Source organism: Lissotriton vulgaris, chromosome 10, assembly GCF_964263255.1.
Source record: "Lissotriton vulgaris chromosome 10, aLisVul1.2, whole genome shotgun sequence".
NCBI classification, from domain to species: Eukaryota; Metazoa; Chordata; class Amphibia; order Caudata; family Salamandridae; genus Lissotriton; species Lissotriton vulgaris.
Window position 1 is genome coordinate 157,716,647 of NC_141698.1, and position 18,739 is coordinate 157,735,385.

Genomic DNA, 18,739 nt, shown 5'->3' on the forward strand with positions numbered 1-18,739 from the left:
GTCGCACCGGATTGTGCGCAATATCTGCCCTAGGGTAGACCGGTCAGGGTGGCCGCGAGACCAACTGATGTGAATAAGATATTGTAGAAAATTCCTATATATGTATATTATCATGCCCCATCCTTAGGTGCGACCTGTATATATATCTGTAAATCTATCCATTGTGAATACGATCTGAGGAGGGAAGGTGAGTACGTTTTGGCTGGGTCATAGGGGCCCCTGGGGGCTGATCCCATCTAAACAGAAAACCCAGCCATAACATCTGGCGTCACGAACTGTTTACGAAGCCTGTGTGCATTGTGTTGTTTTAATCTTGTTGGTTTGCGCTCGGCTTGTACGTATAAAATTTTGTTTATAATTGTGTATATACTTTTTTGTGTATCATTATGTTTGCGAAAAAATCATCGTCGGTTTTCAAATTACCGATTCAGATTCCCGGCTGGGAATGTACCCCTTACGAGGCCTTGGCACGTGAGTGGGCTGATTCTACTGGTTTGAGTGAAAATTGGTCTTCATGTTTGGAGCAGGCGGAGCCTGCCGATGTGATATCGTGCCTGCAGAAAGCGCCAGTAGTGAAGGGTGATGAGCTTCCTATTTTAGGACGCAGAGGGTGGATTGTTCTTAATGCGTAACAGAATATTGCATGAGAAGTTTGTTCAGCTACAGAAGCAGTTTAAAGATATGGAAGGACAGTGTATTGAATTACAAAATGCACATACTCTGTTGCGTTGTCAAAATAAATTGCTTGCCGACAAACTTGAGACATATCAGACCATTGCTGAAAGAGCTGCGGTCCGTATTGCACGATATAAGTATAAACATCGTCGTGGTCGTGTATCTACACGCAAAGTGCGTATGGTTGTAGCGAAAGCTGGAATGGATTGGAACCCCGATGAGTGGGACGGTAATATCTGGGATTCTCATACTTCTGACTCCTCGGCAGAGGAGGGTGACAAGCGCGAATCTTCTCGCTCCGGACGTGATTGTAAATCTGCTTCATGCATTGATTCAACTCCCGATTGTGACCGTGCTCGTTCTTCCCGTGTGGATGACGTAGCTTGCCCTGATTGTGCTGTTAAATCTAAGATGCAGGCTTCCTCGGAAGCTCTTCCCGCAGTTTCTGCTCACCCGATTTTTCGACGGAAATTACAACAGGCCCCTGGTAATCCGGGTGGTATAGCTCTTGATTGTATTGAAGATTTTACTCAGCAGGAGGTTAGTGACATTCTGCAACGATTTCGACAACGGCCTGGTGAGGCCTTGCTTACCTGGATGGTGCGTCTTTATGAGCTTGGCGCTGCCGGTATTATGCTCGATGCTGTTGATTGCTTACGATTTTGCTCTTTGAGTTCTGATTCTACGATTCAGGATCATTTTCGGAATTATAATGGTGCTGGTCAAATCTCTTTGCTCCAGCTTGCGTCCGATGGCTGTAATCATAAATATCCAACAGAATCTGATTGGCCTACTGATGAGAAACCGTGGTACACTCTGCGCGATGCGTCGCAACGTTTAAAAGAGGAGGTCATGAAAACGGCTATCTTTCTTAGTACTGCTGATAAACTTTTGGATGGTCTTTTAACATCTTCTGTGCGTAATCGCATTATACGTTCTGCTCCTGTTGCTTACAAGCAGGTCATGATGACATTGTTGATTAACCAAACTGGCAACCCTTTGTCTGTTGTGCTTGAATCTGTTCGTCAGCTTGGTGAGCTGGGTGAATGGTTTAAACCTGAAAGACAATCTCGGCCTGAGGGTCGTACTGGTGGTGATTACAAATTCTCTAGACGTGACATGTTCCTTGCTCTCATTGCTGATGGTGTCAAAAAGGAAGACATTGATGGTGAACCTAATAATCGCTTATGGGATATGTTTCGTAAGCGTGGTCTGGATCGAAAGGAGGGTGCCCGTCGTGTGCGAAAGAATGAGTATGATCGTGGTTCGGATGACAGTGGTGATGAGAGACGATGTGTGAATTCTGATCGCCGTGGTGATCGGCGCTATGAACGTGATGGATCCCCTCGTCGTAATGATGGAAGGGGGAGAGAGGATGATCGTGAAAGAGGAAGTGATGATCGTGTTTCCGACAGCCGACGAGATGCAAGGAGTTATTCCCCTGACGTACGAAGGAGGGAGGGTCGTAACAGACTCTCTGACCGTAATTCACATCTTTTTGAACATGACACTAATCCGTTTCGTACTGGAGACGGATATGAACAAGACATTCTAATACCAAAGAAAGCCGAAAGCATTTACCCTGATTTATCTTGGTTGACAGAACGCGGGAAAAATGACTAGGAAATAGGTCAAGCTCCGGTACGCAAGTGGGCCCACAGAGATTACAGACCCTATGTAGATATTGAGATTTTTTGGAAACATCGTAATATCCAAAGGGCCCGAGCGTTAGTTGATACTGGGGCGGAGGCCACTCTAATTCATGGTAAATCGAGAAAGTTTCATGGACAGTCCTTTACGATTACTGGTCTGGGTGGTAAAGAAACACCCGCGGTTCAGACTGCACTCGAAATTAAAATTGGTAGAATCCCTCGTAGAGAATACTCTGTGTTAGTTGTGCCACTTTTGGAATACATCATTGGAATTGACATTTTGAAAGGTATGACTTTGCATTTGGATGATGGATACTATCAATTTGGTATACGACAGTACATTTCGACCAGACCCGTACGGGTTGGCCGTTTATGCATGCCACCTATTAAAATACCTTTGGCAACAAAAGTAATTTCTCAAAAGCAATATCGCATCCCAGGTGGTCATGATGAAATTACCGCTACGATTCAGGATTTGGTTGATGCAGGAGTCATTACTCCGGTCACATCTGCTTGGAATAATCCCGTTTGGCCCGTGCGCAAAAGTGACAACTCTTGGCGCATGACTGTTGATTATCGAGAATTGAATAAAAATACGCCCAAATTGACTGTTGCAGTGCCTGACATTGTCACACTGATTGAGAGAATTCAAAAACATCCAGGTACATGGTATGCTTCCATTGATATTGCTAATGCATTCTTTTCAATTCCGATTGCCCCCGAATGTCAGGAACAATTCAGTTTTACTTGGAATGGACGTCAAATGACGTTCCGGAGTCTTCCTCAAGGCTATGTACATAGTCCTACGATCTGTCACCGGCTGGTGGCTGAACATTTGTCTGAAGTACCCACGAATCCACAAGTTCAGGTTTGTCATTATATTGACGACATTTTGATCCAAGGTGAAACGCAAGATCAGGTGCAGTCCCATTTAGATCAGATCATTGACTGTTTGCGAGCGAAAGGTTGGGAAATTAATCCTGACAAATTACAAACCCCATCCCAAGCTGTGAAATTTTTAGGAATCAATTGGCATGAGGGTCACAGAGAGGTGATTCCACAGGTTAAACGAAAAATACTTGATTTTGCTGTTCCCAGAAACAGGAAAGAGGCTCAATGTTTTATTGGTTTGTTTGGATTTTGGCGTCAGCATATTCCCCATTTGAGTCAAATTTTAGCTCCACTGTATCGAGTCACTCGTAAAAAGAATGCGTTTGAATGGGGTGAGCCCCAACAGACTGCTTTTAATTTGGCTAAAGAAGCTATTCAGTATGCTTTGGATTTATGGCCCGTGAATGAAGGTGATGTGGATTTGAATGTGTCCGTGGAAGGCTTGTATGCTAATTGGAGTTTGTGGCAAAAGCAGGGCAGACAAAAAGTGCCATTGGGTTTTTGGACCAAAAAGTTACCAGAAGCTGGTGAGCGCTACTCACCTTTTGAGAAACAGTTGCTTGCTTGTTATTGGGCTCTGGTGGATACCGAGCAATTGACCCTAGGCCATGCTGTGATTTTGAGACCTGAAATTCCCATTATGCAGTGGGTTTTGAGTTCACCAAAGTCCCATCGAATTGGACATGCTCAGGAGGCTAGTGTGATTAAATGGAAATGGTACATTCAGGACAGGGCACGTGTGGGTCCGAAAGGCGTGGCAGTTTTACACGAGCGAGTGGCGCAGGCGCCCTCCAATGAGGTGGAAAGTGAATGTTCGGTTCCCGTGGTGCAGGAGTCTCCCGTGCAGTGGGGTAAATCATTTGATGATCTGTCCGCGGAGGATAGAAAACATGTGTGGTTTACGGATGGTTCTGCGAAGTTCATTGGTGACAAAAGACATTGGAAAGCTGTCTCTTTTAACCCGGTTACAAAGAAATTGTTATGCACAACTGGAGACGGTAAGAGTAGTCAATATGCTGAACTCTATGCAGTTTATCAAGTTTTGAAACAGGAGCTACCAGGCACATGTCATATTTTCACTGATTCCTGGTCCACTGCGAATGGACTGGCGGTATGGTTACCAACATGGCATTCTCATAAGTGGGAATTGCATTCCAAAGAATTATGGGGGAAAGAACTATGGCAAGAAATTTGGGAATTGCTCCCGCAGAGTACTGTAACAATCTTTCACGTGGATGCTCATACTCCAATTGACTCCCTTGACACATTTTTTCATAATATTGCAGATGAACAGTCTAAAATTTCTGAGGCAGTGGTTGACATGCAAGATTCTGATTTGGCGGGATTGGCGAAGTGGGCCCATCAGAAAGCAGGACATTTTGGAGAGAAAGCCACTAGCAGGTGGGCTGCCGATAGAGGAATTCATATTCCCTTTTCTTTGATCAAAGATGTCATTCTACATTGTCCCATTTGCCAGCATTCTAGGAAAAAAGAGGTGCCTCAGATTGTTCGAGGTCACTTACATCGAGGTAAATTGCCCGCCCAAATTTGGCAGATTGATTACATTGGTCCGCTCCCTATGAGCAGAAATTGTCAATATATTTGCACAGTGGTTGATACTTATAGTGGCCTTTTGGTCGCTTTCCCTTGTAAGAATGCTACCCAAGTGAATACGATTAAAACCCTGGAGCTGATTATTCTCTACTATGGTGTCCCATTCCAAATTCAATCAGATAACGCATCCCACTTTCGTGGAAGATTGGTGCAGGAATTCTGTACGGAAAATAACATTGATTGGGTGTTTCATATTCCATATTATCCACAAGCTTCAGGACTGATTGAGAGAATGAATGGCTTGTTGAAAGAACAGTTGCGCAAGTTGACTGATGACCGTTACAGCCAGTGGAGAGATGTTCTACTTCAAGCTTTGTTGATTTTAAACAATCGTCTTTTGTTACATGCTGAATCTCCTTTGATGCGTTTGTTTCCTCCACATGTTGATGCAAAACCTAATTCTATGTCACACACTATAATATATTGGGAAATTACCCCCGGTGCTTTGGCTCCATGTAGAGCAACCCCAGGTTCCGCAGGCCTAGACCTGCATGCATTAAATGATGCACATTTTCCAGGAAAAGATCGAATCATTGTTGAAACTGGCATTGGAGTCTCTATACCTGCCGGTAGTTTTGGATTAATTGCCCCTAGATCTGGCCTGGCCCTGAAAGGTGTACAAGTACTCGGAGGAGTGATTGACAGTGATTATCAGGGAGAGATTAAGGTTCTCCTGCTTAATAGCAGTGAGACGGATTTGTTTATCAAAAAGTCTGACCGTGTTGCTCAGTTACTGATTATGCCTGTCTTCAGTGGTGAGATCAAAAAAGGCTCTGCCCCAACGTTGCTAACTGTGCGAGGACAAAAAGGCTTCGGATCGTCTGATCTTCCTGGAGCTAAAATATGGGTGCAATCGCCTAAAAATCCTCCTGAACAGGCTGATATTATTGCGACCGGTCATGACAACACCGTTTTGGTGATGAAGCCAGGGAAAGATGGCTGGGAAGCTGTCCCAGCTGATAAATGTTATTTACGAGAATGATTAAGGCCTGTGTTTGTATTCTTCCAGATCATTCTTTGGATTGCTGCTGCAGGATGTGTCGGCGCTGGACTCCTTTTGGCTTGCTACGCCGGGAGAGGAGAGGATCCATCGACGCCGGTTGATGGGATAATAAGAGCCCCGCGGTCTGCGTGGCAGACGTCTTCGAATTTTTGGATCACACTCGCGAAGCGGGTGACGAACTCTCCGCATTTCTGTCTTACCCCAATGAAGAGCGTTACTGACATTTTAGCGACCTGTCTGGTAGCTGTCCCTGCATCCACTGAGACACTCCACCATATTTTTAATTTTTCTAATGCCCGACCTAATGTTATTCTGGGTGACTTTGCAGCACATGAATTCTGCCCCTCATGTACTCTTATTCCAGACCTTGATGTCTCTGTTAATTCCTGAATTACTACTTTTAATATTACCCCTGGAGATCTTTGTTTCATGATGACCTGCAACCCTAAAGCTATTACCGAGTGCCTGCGGCTGAAGCTCCAAGCCGCTACTACCTTTTCATTTCATCAACGCTTGTTATGTTCAAGGAGACTTCCGGATTCATGTCTTTCAGTTAAGAATAATATGACCTGTAAACGTTTAGTGGTAGCCACTAGCCATTATCGTCCAATGTTATTGCCTGCTGGATGGCTCTTTTCTTGTGGGAATTCATCTTGGCCCTATATTCCTGCGAATATTTCTGGTGGTCCATGTGCCATCACTAGATTGAGTTTGCTAATGTTTTCCTCACATCCTTCTTCACATTCCCGTATGGTCCGAGATTCAATGTCATTACATGAAGATTGTGATTCCTCTGTTCATCTCTATTCCCGATCAGAATATCTTGGTTTAGCTTTTTCTATTATTGGTGTGCCAGCATTGGCCGTTTATAATGCCAAAACAATCGGCAAAATGGCCTGCTGGATGGTAAAGTCAATTAACCAAACGTCTACTGTTTTATCAGACTTATTATTAGATTCCCAAGGTGAACGTAGAGCTATTTTGCAAAACCGTGCGGCTATCGATTACTTATTGTTGAAACATGGTCATGATTGTTCCGATTTTGAAGGTCTATGCTGTTTTAATTTGTCTGACCATTCTAAAGCTATCCAATCCCATATTGACAAACTCCACGACTTGACTGCAGAAATTAGACAACATATAGATCAGGGTTTCTTTGACTGGCTTTTTAATTGGCTCCCTGACATGCATTCCCTACGACAGATTTTAGGGGGGGTTATTGTTGCTATTTGTATCCTAATAGCTATTTGTTGCTTTATTCAGTGTATCCCTTCCTTGTTGCAATTCTTTAGACTTAGTAAGGGTCGTAGATCAGTTAATTTTGTTTCATATTATTCGTCTACTGACGTTAGCTCCATTTAGTTTGTGGTTAATAGACTGGAGTCAAGGGGTGTAATGTTATGGCTGTCTTCTTGCTAGCTCTTTGGAGAAGGAGAATGATGGAGAGTGACTCCAGCCTATCACCCCCATAGCATAGGGAGTAGGCCGATAGACAGGGACCCTGTCTTACATATATTAGGGCATTTTCGTACCATTTTCCTTAGAGTAAGGCTTATGAACTTAAGATAGGGGATAGATATATAAGTATTAGTCATGATTTGCTCATTTGCTAACATGCTAGGCTACTTTTCATGGAGCTATGCATATTATGGGCTCCGTAGGCCTTAAACGAGACAGACTCCATTTTGCTTTCTGCCCAGTAGCTCGAGAAGGCTTTCTAGGTGAAGAGTAATGTTTTAGTTTCAAGCTGTTGTTCGCTTGGAGAGAACCGGTTCAGGCTGACCCTTATCGAAGGAATGTATTTTTCTCCACTCCGAAGACACAACTTCAGGCCGGCCGGCTGGGAAAGTGTCCTTGGTACGGGGAGGTACAAGAATTTGGTGGGCGGCAGGTTACTGGCCGTAACTTTCCATGAAGGAACGGGCTTTGATATTAGCGAAGGTGTTAGTCAGTTTGTGAGTTAGTCCGTAGGCGGCATCTAGCCGTTAGCATCTCTGCCATTATTCATGTTCATGGTGGACACGTCGCCATCTTTGAAGTCGGAGAAAGATTTAAGACCGAAACTCTCTGAGATAGACTGAACGAGAAGCAGCGCGGAGCGCACTAATACAGAGAGAGAGAGAGAGAGACGGTAGCTAATAATCAGCAAGGTTCCGAGGTCCTGAGGGGAAGCAGACGAGGTTGAGCCTAGCGGTGCAGACGTGTACTTGTGACGGCTGAGGGTGACTGCGAGGCGAGCCAGGACACAGAGACGAGAAGGGAACCTAGATGACTGCTGAGTCCAAACTTCATATTAATCAGGTGACGTCCGACCAGCTCTAATCTTTACCTTTTCCTTGCAGAAGTTATGTTGCATAGTAATGTGATTTGTGTCTATTGTTAATAAATACCCTAATTCTTATGGAATTATCGTGTGCCTTGTGTTCCTGTTCAATCTCGGTAAATGCATCTTTCAGTCGAAAGTTGTTTATGTGAACGGATGTGTAATCCCGATCAGGTAAATAGTGATCGAACAAAGAGGGAGTGAGTGGACCTTTGATGCCAAGAACAGAAAGTACACCATACAATTTGGAACCGTGTTTAAAGTTATTATTATAGTTTTATTCCGAGTAGGTAACTGAGATATTATCCTGATAATTGTTCATAGGAATGTGGTCGTCGTTGATATGCGGCGTTAGTGAGAACACTGGGGAGGACTACCAGTGCTGATACCCACAGGATTGTGGCTTGGATAAGTGAGAGCGCCAGGGGGGATACTGACGTGGAGTTCGACAGGATTGTTGAGCGTTTGGAAACGGGAGCATAGGGTTCTGCAGGCCCATGTGTAGTCGCACCGGATTGTGCGCAATATCTGCCCTAGGGTAGACCGGTCTGGGTCAGGGTGGCCGCGAGACCAACTGATGTGAATAAGATATTGTAGAAAATTCCTATATATGTATATTATCATGCCCCATCCTTAGGTGCGACCTGTATATATATCTGTAAATCTATCCATTGTGAATACGATCTGAGGAGGGAAGGTGAGTACGTTTTGGCTGGGTCATAGGGGCCCCTGGGGGCTGATCCCATCTAAACAGAAAACCCAGCCATAACAGCATTCCAGTTTCCAAAGGTGTACAAGTTGTAGTTGTTCCTTTCATTGACCTCAAAACCATCAACTTAGAGCAGTAATGTTGGGCTTTTTTCCCCCATACCTCGATCTACTTCTATGGAAGCGCATACAGATATGGTGCTGATCTAAGGTAAAAGGAGCCCCTTCGCTGGCCACTCCAGCCCATTCCTCGATCTTGCTGCATTACTGGCCCTTCAAGACAGCTTCCTACCTTCTTCTCATGGTGTACTGCTTGCATGTCCTGGTTTGTTGTTTTGGAGATTTGTCTGCAAAAATCAAATTCCTCCAGCGAATGGCTATCTCTGAAGCATTCTAAATATTAGCAAAGATGGGTCATTTACAGCATTTTCCTGTGGCAATTTCCTTGGGGACTTGACAAAACAAACATTTGCATTGCAATAGGTCTCGCATTTAAGAGAGTTTGAGCTATTGGCATTGTAAATGAGAATAACCTAAACTCTCACAAATGCAAGACCTATTGCATTGCAAATGCAGTTTTTGGAAAAGCACCCCATGCCACAATTTTACTTTAATTTTGGCACAACCCTTTCTTTAGATGAGCAGTGTCTAAAGAAAGGTGTGTAGTCACCAATAAAGTGAAAGCGCCGTATTGGGTGATTTTACAAAAAAGCATCCGTTTGTCAAGTTGACAAACGGGCGCGTTTTTTTCAAGTGCCAGATGTTGTGGTCTCACTTTAATTACAGCTGCACACCTTTCTTTAGACGCGGCTCATCTAAAGAAAGGGGTGTGGCCGACATTAAAACGAAAGCGCCGTATGGGGTACTTTCACAAAAACATATTTGCAATGCAATAGGTCTGGCATTTCTGAAACTATTGTCATTTTTAATGCCCAAAGCTCAAACTCTCATAAATGTGAGACCTATTTTATCGCAAAGTGGCCACGAATGTCCCGAGCTGCTTTGAAAGTGAAAGTGCGCATGGCACGCTGAATGTTGCAGGAAAGCCTGTTGTGCCTGTAGTACCAGAAACGGTACTGTACTGTAATTGCATTTATATAGCGCTTACTACCCCTGACTAGGAGTTGAAGCGCTTTTTCAGTGAGTAGCACGCTACTACGGAACCCATAAACGATTAGTGGTGAATAAGTATAGAGAAAATATGAAAGTAATTGGAGTGGTGGATAGGTTAGTAAGTTGTTTGGATTGAAAAGAATAGTGGAGGGATAGAAGAGGGGGAAAGAACAAGTTACTTACCTTCGGTAACGCTTTTTCTGGTAGATACTATATCTGCCTGTGGATGCCTCACCTTGTGAATATCCCCCTTGCGTCAGCAACGTTCGGAAATTTTCTTCGTAGCACGCCGTCGTGGGCGACGTCACAGGAGCACGGCATCGCGCGCGACTCCGTCTGACGTCACCGACCCCATATCAGGCCCACGCCGGCGTGATGACGTCAGTTCCGCCCTTTTTTCCGTGCCTTCGAGGCACACGGACGGACCAACGATAGCAAACATGCAAATATACAATGTACACAGTACATATAGAACTAAATCAATACAAATGCATAAACCATATATACAGGAAGACCAGGTATAGCAGAGTGGACAACGGGGAGGCGGGTGGGTCAGTGAGGAATCCACAGGCAGATATAGTATCTACCAGAAAAAGCGTTACCGAAGGTAAGTAACTTGTTCTTCTGATAGATACATCTGCCGTGTGGATTCCTCAACTTGTGAATAGATTCCCACAGCAGTCCCCACTCCCGGAGGAGGGTGTCCACTCTGCTACACCAGGAAGTCTTGGAGGACACAGCGCGCGAAGTGGCCATCCCTCCTCACCTCGGTATCCAAGCAGTAATGCTTCGCGAAAGTGTGGAGGGAGGCCCAAGTCGCGGCCCTGCAAATATCCTCAACAGGTACACCTCTAGACAAAGCAGATGTTGCAGACTTTGCTCTAGTTGAATGAGCTCTAATACCCTCAGGAGGGTCCTTACCCGCAAGGGAGTAGCAGATCTTGATGCACAGGATTATCCATCTGGAAAGAGTGCGCTTGTGCACCGCTCTGCCCTTCTTGCAGCCAGCAAAGCCAACAAACAGCTGGTCGTCCATCCGGAAGTCCTTAGTCCTGTCCAGATAGAAAGACACCGCCCTCTTAGGGTCCAGGCGATGCAGTCTCTCTTCCTCCTTAGACGGGTGAGGGGGAGGATAGAAGGTAGGAAGGGTAATGGACTGCCCAAGATGGAAAGGAGTCACCACCTTAGGCAGAAAAGCAGCCCTGGTCCTAAGAACCATCCTTTCAGCATGAATGGTCAGGAATGGGGGTTTGGAACTTAGAGCTTGAAGCTCACTTACCCTCCTTGCCGAGGTGATTGCAACGAGGAAGATAGTTTTAAAAGAGAGAAGCCTCAATGGACACTTGTGCAAGGGTTCGAAGGGAGAACCCATTAAAAAGGTCAGCACAAGATTCAAATCCCAATGAGGAACAATAAAAGGGGTAGGGGGAAACATATTCATGAGACCCCTCAAGAATCTCAAACCCACCGGAGATTTAAAGAGAGAAGGCTGATCCGGCAAACAAAGAAACGCCGATAAGGCCGAAAGATAACCCTTGACCGTGGCCACAGCCAAACCTTGTTGTGCCAGATAAAGGGCAAATTGTAAAATATTAGACAAATGAGCCTTCAAAGGGTCAATATCCCTCTCCCTGCACCAAGAAACAAATTTTGACCACCTATAGGAGTAAATGGACTTAGTGGTGTCACGCCTGGCAGAGAGAATGACATCCACCACCTCGTGAGGGAGAGAAAAAGAACTCAAGTTGCCCCGTTCAATCTCCAGGCATGAAGGTGTAATGTCTGGAGGTGGGGGTGTAGAACCTGCCCCTCCATCTGAGAGAGGAGGTCTGCCCTGTGAGGGAGACGGAGCGGCGGGTGAGAGGAGAGGCGGAGTAGGTCCGAATACCACACCCTTCTTGGCCAATCCGGAGCAACCAATATGACTTGGGCCCGGTCTTGACGAATCTTCCTCAGAACACGAGGAATCAAGGGTATGGGGGGAAACGCGTAAAGGAGTTGATCTCCCCAACCCAACTGAAACGCGTCCCCCAATGCTCCTTGCATCGGATACTGGAGACTGCAGAATGAAAGGCAGTGAGCATTCTCGCGAGTGGCAAATAGATCCACCCGAGGAGTCCCCCACATCTGAAAGATGTTGTGAACAACCTCCGGGTGAAGCCTCCACTCGTGGTCGGCAGAGAAATGCCGACTGAGACTGTCTGCACGCACGTTCAGAACTCCGGCCAGATGATTTGCCACCAGACAAATCTGATGGTCCTGAACCCAGGACCAGAGACGCAGAGCCTCTCTGCAGAGACACTGCGACCCCACTCCTCCCTGCTTGTTGATGTACCACATCGCAGTCGTGTTGTCCGTTAGGACCTGAACCGAACGACCGCGAAGGGAAGGGAGGAAGGCCTTGAGTGCCAAACGTATCGCCCTCAATTCCAGAAGGTTGATGTGAAACAACCTTTCTTCCGGAGTCCAAAGACCTTTGACCTCCAGGTCTCCCAGATGAGCACCCCACCCGAGAGTGGATGCATCCGTTATCACTGTGGCCACTGATGGAGGCAGTTGAAAAGGCTTTCCTTGCGACAGATTGCCTTCCACGCCCCACCAAGACAGATCCGCTGCAGCTTCCCTGGAGATCTTCACTGACTCCCTGAGATGTCCGTTGTGCTGATACCACTACCTGCGGAGGCACCACTGGAGCGCCCTCATGTGCCAGCGTGCATGACTGACCAACAGAATGCAAGAAGCCATCAGACCGAGCAGGCGAAGGACCTTCAGGACTGGAACAACCGCTCCATTGTAGAATAAAGGAATCATTTCCTGAATGTCGTGAATCCTTTGAGGTGGAGGGAATGCACGACATACAGAAGTGTCCAGTACCGCACCTATGAACAGGTTGCGCTGGGAGGGCACCAGGTGAGACTTGGGTACGTTTATCGAAAAACCCAACCTGTGTAACAACTGAGTTGTCTCCTGCAGATGATGGAGCACCATCTCCGGCGACTCTGCTTTGATCAGCCAGTCGTCTAGATAAGGAAATACAGGAATCCCCGACCTTCTGAGATGCGCAGCCACCACTGCCATCACCTTGGTGAAAACTCGAGGCGCAGTAGTAAGTCCAAACGGGAGGACCGCAAACTGGTAGTGCTGCGATCGCACCGTAAAACGGAGATACTTCCTGTGCGACTTCAGGATTGGGATGTGAAAATATGCATCCTGCAAGTCGATCGACACCATCCAGTCTTCTTCCATCAGCGCCAGAAGAACCTGAGCAAGGGTGAGCATTTTGAACTTCTCCTGTTTGAGATAGAGGTTCAAAATCCTGAGATCCAGGATTGGCCGGAGCCTGCCATCCTTCTTGGGAATCAAGAAATACCGGGAGTAGCACCCTTGACCCCTCTCCTGCTCTGGAACCACCTCTATTGCACCCTTTCGAAACAGTGCCAGGACTTCCTCCTGCAGGCGAAGCAGGTGGTCCTCCGAACAATAACCTTGGCAAGGAGGGTAATTGGGAGGGAACTCCTGAAAAGGCAGTGCATACCCATTCTCTACGAGATTGAGAACCCAAAGATCTGATGTAACCGATTCCCAATCTCGTAGAAAGTGAGTAAGCCGACCCCCTACTGGCCCTACATGATCCAGAATGGAGGATCTAGGGCTGCTTTGCAGAGGGGGGTGGGGGCTGGGCATTGTTGGAGGAAGTGGAGGAAGAGGAGACTTGACGTCCACGTCCACGACCCCTCTGTCTACCTCTATAGGACCTATATAGAGGGTTCTGCTGCTGCTGTTGTTGTTGGCCCTGCTTGAAGGGACGAAAAGAAGATTTTCCAAATCCCTTGAATTTTCTAGTCGTCGACCCTCTCATCTGCAGACCCAAAGATCTTGCCGTGGCACGGCTGTCCTTAAACCTTTCCAAGGCCACATCAGCCTTCTTGCCAAAAAGGCCAGTTCCTTCAAAGGGTAAGTCCAGCAATGTAGACTGCACATCCGCAGAGAAATCAGAAGACTTTAACCATGCGGCTCTCCTGGTCGCAATGGATGAGCCCATAATTCTAGCAACTGAATCAACAGTGTCCATGCCGCTTTGAATGACCATGCGGGCCGCAGCCTGAGTGTCAGAGACCACTTCATTAAAGTTTTTCTTATCCTCCTCAGGAAGTTTTGATGTCAATTGCTTCACTGAGTCCATTAGCGCGTGCACATATCTACCTAAAAGGCAAGTAGCATTCGATGACTTAAGAGCCATACTCCCAGAAGAGAAAGTCTTCTTTGCAGACTGATCTATTTTCTTAGACTCCTTGTCAGCTGGCACTTGAGGGAAAGAGCCTGCAGCCCTATTAGAGCAGGCCGCCTGAACCACAAGACTTTCCGGAGACGGATGCGTAGAAAGAAATGCAGGGTCATCAGGAGCCACCCTATAACGCCTTGCAATAACCCTTGAAACTGCAGGAGCAGACAACGGCCTCTTCCAAATCTCCTTAATTGGCTCCGTCAAGGCATCAGTAAATGGCAGAGTAGGCTCCACAATCGAAGAGGGAGAATGCAAGACCTCAGTGAGGATGTTGGGCTTGTACTCCACTGTAGGCAGCTTTAAGCCAAGAAGGTCAGCAGCCTTCCTAATAACTACGTGATAGGGTGCCACGTCCCTTGATGGTGCATCAGAAGTCGAAGGAAGACCCCACTCGGGAGAGAGTTCCAGACCACTAGCATCCCGAAGCTCGTTGAAATCATCATCATGATACGGCAGCTCGCCCTCTTCCACATCAGAACTTTCATCATCCTTTTGTTCGAGTAGACGCTGAGCTCTTCGCCTCGACCACTCCATACGAATCGAAGTCGACGGATCCGGTAACGACTCCGACGGAGCCGGTTCCGACGTCGATCGAGGAACCGGAGCAGGAGGACGAGAGTCATGAACAGGCGTGGTACCTCAATCTCGACTGCGAGGTCGATCCGGAGTCGGCGAAGCCGCATGCGGAGTCGAAGACCTCGGTGGAGCCGTACCGAGCCATAGTGAAAGAGGCGCCGGCATGAAAGGCATAAATGGAGCTGGGGCGTACGACTGAGGAATACCCAGATTGTACGATAATGGACCCATGGGGCCACCAGGCGCTCCAGTGGGGTACATTGCCCTAGAATAAACTCCAAACATCGCATTGAGAAAATGCGAGGGATCCTGTCCAGGACCAGGAAAAGAAGGGTACGGACCTACCGGATGTTGCACTGGAGGCCGCCCCGACACATCCTCAACCTGACCTTCTGGGTTCACAGGAGTCTCCGCTGAAGCAGGTTCTTGTGGAGTTACCTCCTCCTCCACTTCATGCTCCGAGGATACCGGCTCCGGGTCAGGCTCCGGCTCCGGAGTCGGAGAACCTTCTCTTGACAAAGCAGGCGAAGGAGAGACAAAGTCCTTACGATGTTTGTGAGACCTTTTCTTCGAGTCAGAGGATTCCTTCTCCGAATGATGTTTCGAACTGTGCTTCCTCCTCTTATGTTTTCTCCTCGAGGAGCTCGAAGCATGACCGGAAGCCGACTTAGATCTATCTCTGGACATCGACTTCGCTTTAGATCTCGAATCCTCTCCAGACCTCGAACCAGCTCTGGACCTCGACGCCGATCTCGACTTCGACCGAGACCTTTGCTTCGACTTCGATCTTCGTGATGTCAATCTCGAATGTCGTCCAGAATCCTGTTTCACTTTCGCCAAAAGTAATTTAGCCTCACGCTCTCGAAGAGCCTTTGGATTCATCTTAAAACAGGAATCGCAGTTCTTGACGTCGTGACTCGAACCAAGACACCACAAACAATCCTTATGTGGGTCAGTGATGGACATCATGCGGGCACAAGACCTACATGGCTTAAAGCCTGTTTTCCTCGACGACATCTCCGGAGAAGAACAAAGTCGTAAGAGAGAAACAGTGACAATTATCAGACAGAAAGATACTAGGTATCGCTGAAGATCCCGAAAACCGTTAGCGTCGGAGACGCGGAAAAAAGGGAACTGACGTCATCACGCCGGCGTGGGCCTGATATGGGGTCGGTGACGTCAGACGGAGTCGCGCGCGATGCCGTGCTCCTGTGACGTCACCCACGACGGCGTGCTACGAAGAAAATTTCCGAACGTTGCTGACGCAAGGGGGATATTCACAAGGTGAGGAATCCACACGGCAGATGTATCTATCAGAAAAGGTTTGCATTTATATAGCGCTTGCTAGGCAAGTAGCACGCTTCTCTGGAACCCATACAGAGTTGGTGGCGAATTTAATATAGTGAAATATTAAAGTAATTTGAGTGGTGGATTTCTTAGTCAGTTATTTGGATTGAGAAGGATAGCGAAGGGGTAGAAGAGGTAGAAAGGTTTGCATTTATATAGCGCTTGCTAACCCTGATGAGGTGTTGAAGTGCTTTTTTGACAAGTGGAATGCTACTCCGGGAACCCATAAAGGATTAGTGGGAACTCATTAAAGATTAAAATAACCATACTATGTAACAACAGAAGTAAAAGGGCCTGTCCTCATGAGAGGTTACAAATGAAGACAAGGCGGTACTAAGGAGGACTAACAAGCCTATTATTGAATCAGAAACCAGCATTTGCAAAGGACACCGACACAAGCCAAAGAATAATATGGGCGGGGCTTCAAGTCCATACTTGAACACAGCATGCTCAGAGAACAGCGCATGCGATGCCCAGGTTCAATCGAAGAAGGAAGCGTTTGAAGATAAATATAAATTAAACAAACCTCAAGTCAGGAAACTTTTAAGACGCCCCGGACTCTCAAAGGCATACAGTGTAAATCAAAATTTTTGAATGTTGACAGAAAAATCCAGCCACAAGATTAAACAGGCATTGATAAAAATCAGTCTGGGCTATGAGATGGGAGCTATCGGATTTGTCAATAGTTAGTTAGCAATGTTGTACAGCAGTGGCCTTCATTTTAAAAAATAAAAATTTCTATGCCATATTTTTTTTGTATTGCGTCAAAGAAGGAGACAACACTGAGGGCAAGGTGAAGGAACACGAACAAAGCATGTGCAGAAAAAAAAAGTGCCATCCCTGGTCGCATCACAGCGCTTTTTTTGTTATGGTGGGGACAAGGGGGGCAACCAATGACACAGACAATGGTAGAATGTAAGGTGGGGGCAAGTGACATGGATGAGGGATTGCAGGAAAGCGGGGTCAAGCTACGAAGAAGAGGGCGGGTGGGGGCATGCAACACCAATGAGGAAGGGACTGAGGGTGGGGGCAAGCAACATATGAGGAAGTGAGGATGGTGCAAGCACCATGGATGAGGTGGGGAGGGGTGGGGAAGGAGGATCACGCAACATGGATGAGAGTGAGGGGTAAGCAACACAGACGAGGGAGAAGAGTGGGTGGGGCATGCAACATGAACCAGGGAGGGAGAAGGAGAGCGGGTGGGGAAAATATGGACCAGGAAGGGAGGGAGGGAACATCAGGTGGGGGCAAGCAACATGGAGGACGGTTGGGGGCAAGCAACATGGACCAGTGAGGTTAGAAGGAAAACCAAGAGGTGAGAAGTACACAAAAGAAGCAACTGTAAAAACAGACTCTGGTAAAGTGCTTAAACTAAAAGAAAAAGTAGTGCCTAAAAGTGAGCAGTGGGATGAGAAGGAAAGCATCCATGCCCCAGGGGAGGGATAAATGCATGAAGAGGAGGGAAGCCTATGGCAACTGACCAATAAGAAGCAAGCAAATGAGTGACAATGAAGCCAACTGCTGGTAAGCAACAGGCGGCCTCCAAACCCACTATCAGAAAACAAAAGGTCTAAAAAAAAAAAAATGTAAAAAGACAGTACATGCACTGTCCAATAGAAACCTAGAATGAATGTCTGGTGTTCAGGTAACCTTCTCACAGGAGCAAGAAAACAGAACTGCAGCAACTGCAAGTATAAAGTATGATGATATATGGAAAGCTATTTACTCCGTAAGGGAACAGTGTCAAATTTCAACTTTTCATTGAAGATGCATATCTTGCTGCAGTTTCCTCAGCTTCTTCATGTTTTCATTTAGTATACAGCAGCAATGTTTAGATTCCATGCAACGGGCTGCTTATAAATCAGATTTGGATTCCATCAGGCTTTTGTTTTAATCTGAATAGATTTTTCAAGTGTTCACCATCCCAAGCACATAGGTGGTACTCTTCAAGTATTTAAGATTATCAATGAAGAGGCACAAAAGAGATCAAGTCAAACATGCAGGTGGTGGAAGGGTGAACTCATCATTTCATGTGTGTGGAAAGGGTTTTTCCCCAATGTATCTTCAGGAGCAAATAGTAACATGTTGCTGTATGACAGACATCGTCAAAGAAAGGTCACATCTCTTATTCGCTTTGAGAATCTGGACATTCATATGTTGTGATCATCCTTTTTAGGTCTTGCTTGCGAGAGGGCTTGTTTATTATAATAGGCTTAGAGCCAGCCCATTCCTTAACATTCAATAGCTTCACTTTCACCCTTCCACGTTGTGTCCAAATCGGCTAGTGAATGCCAGCTTCACTTCCTCTTCTTTCGTGTGGAGCATGGACAAACTACTGATTGATTTAGCTTAGTGTCCTTCTGTAGTCCATTCAGTACTCATGCTGTTAGTCAGGCACTAATTCTTTATCTGCTTCTTCCCTCCTACTCCCCACGATGTTCACACATGCTGTCACCAAAGGCTATAAATGGAGAAGGACTAAAATACCTCCACAAAAAATTAGAATAACTGTTTCCAACTCATCCAAGCTTGCTTTAAAAAGCAAGAAACTT

At 46.4% G+C, this 18,739-nt stretch overlaps 1 protein-coding gene across 1 annotated transcript in view; it reads right to left on the bottom strand.

The window, feature by feature from the left end:
• Positions 1-18,739, bottom strand: part of LOC147684877 (uncharacterized) — a 308,164-nt gene that overhangs the window by 286,530 nt on the left and 2,895 nt on the right. The window lies entirely within an intron of this gene.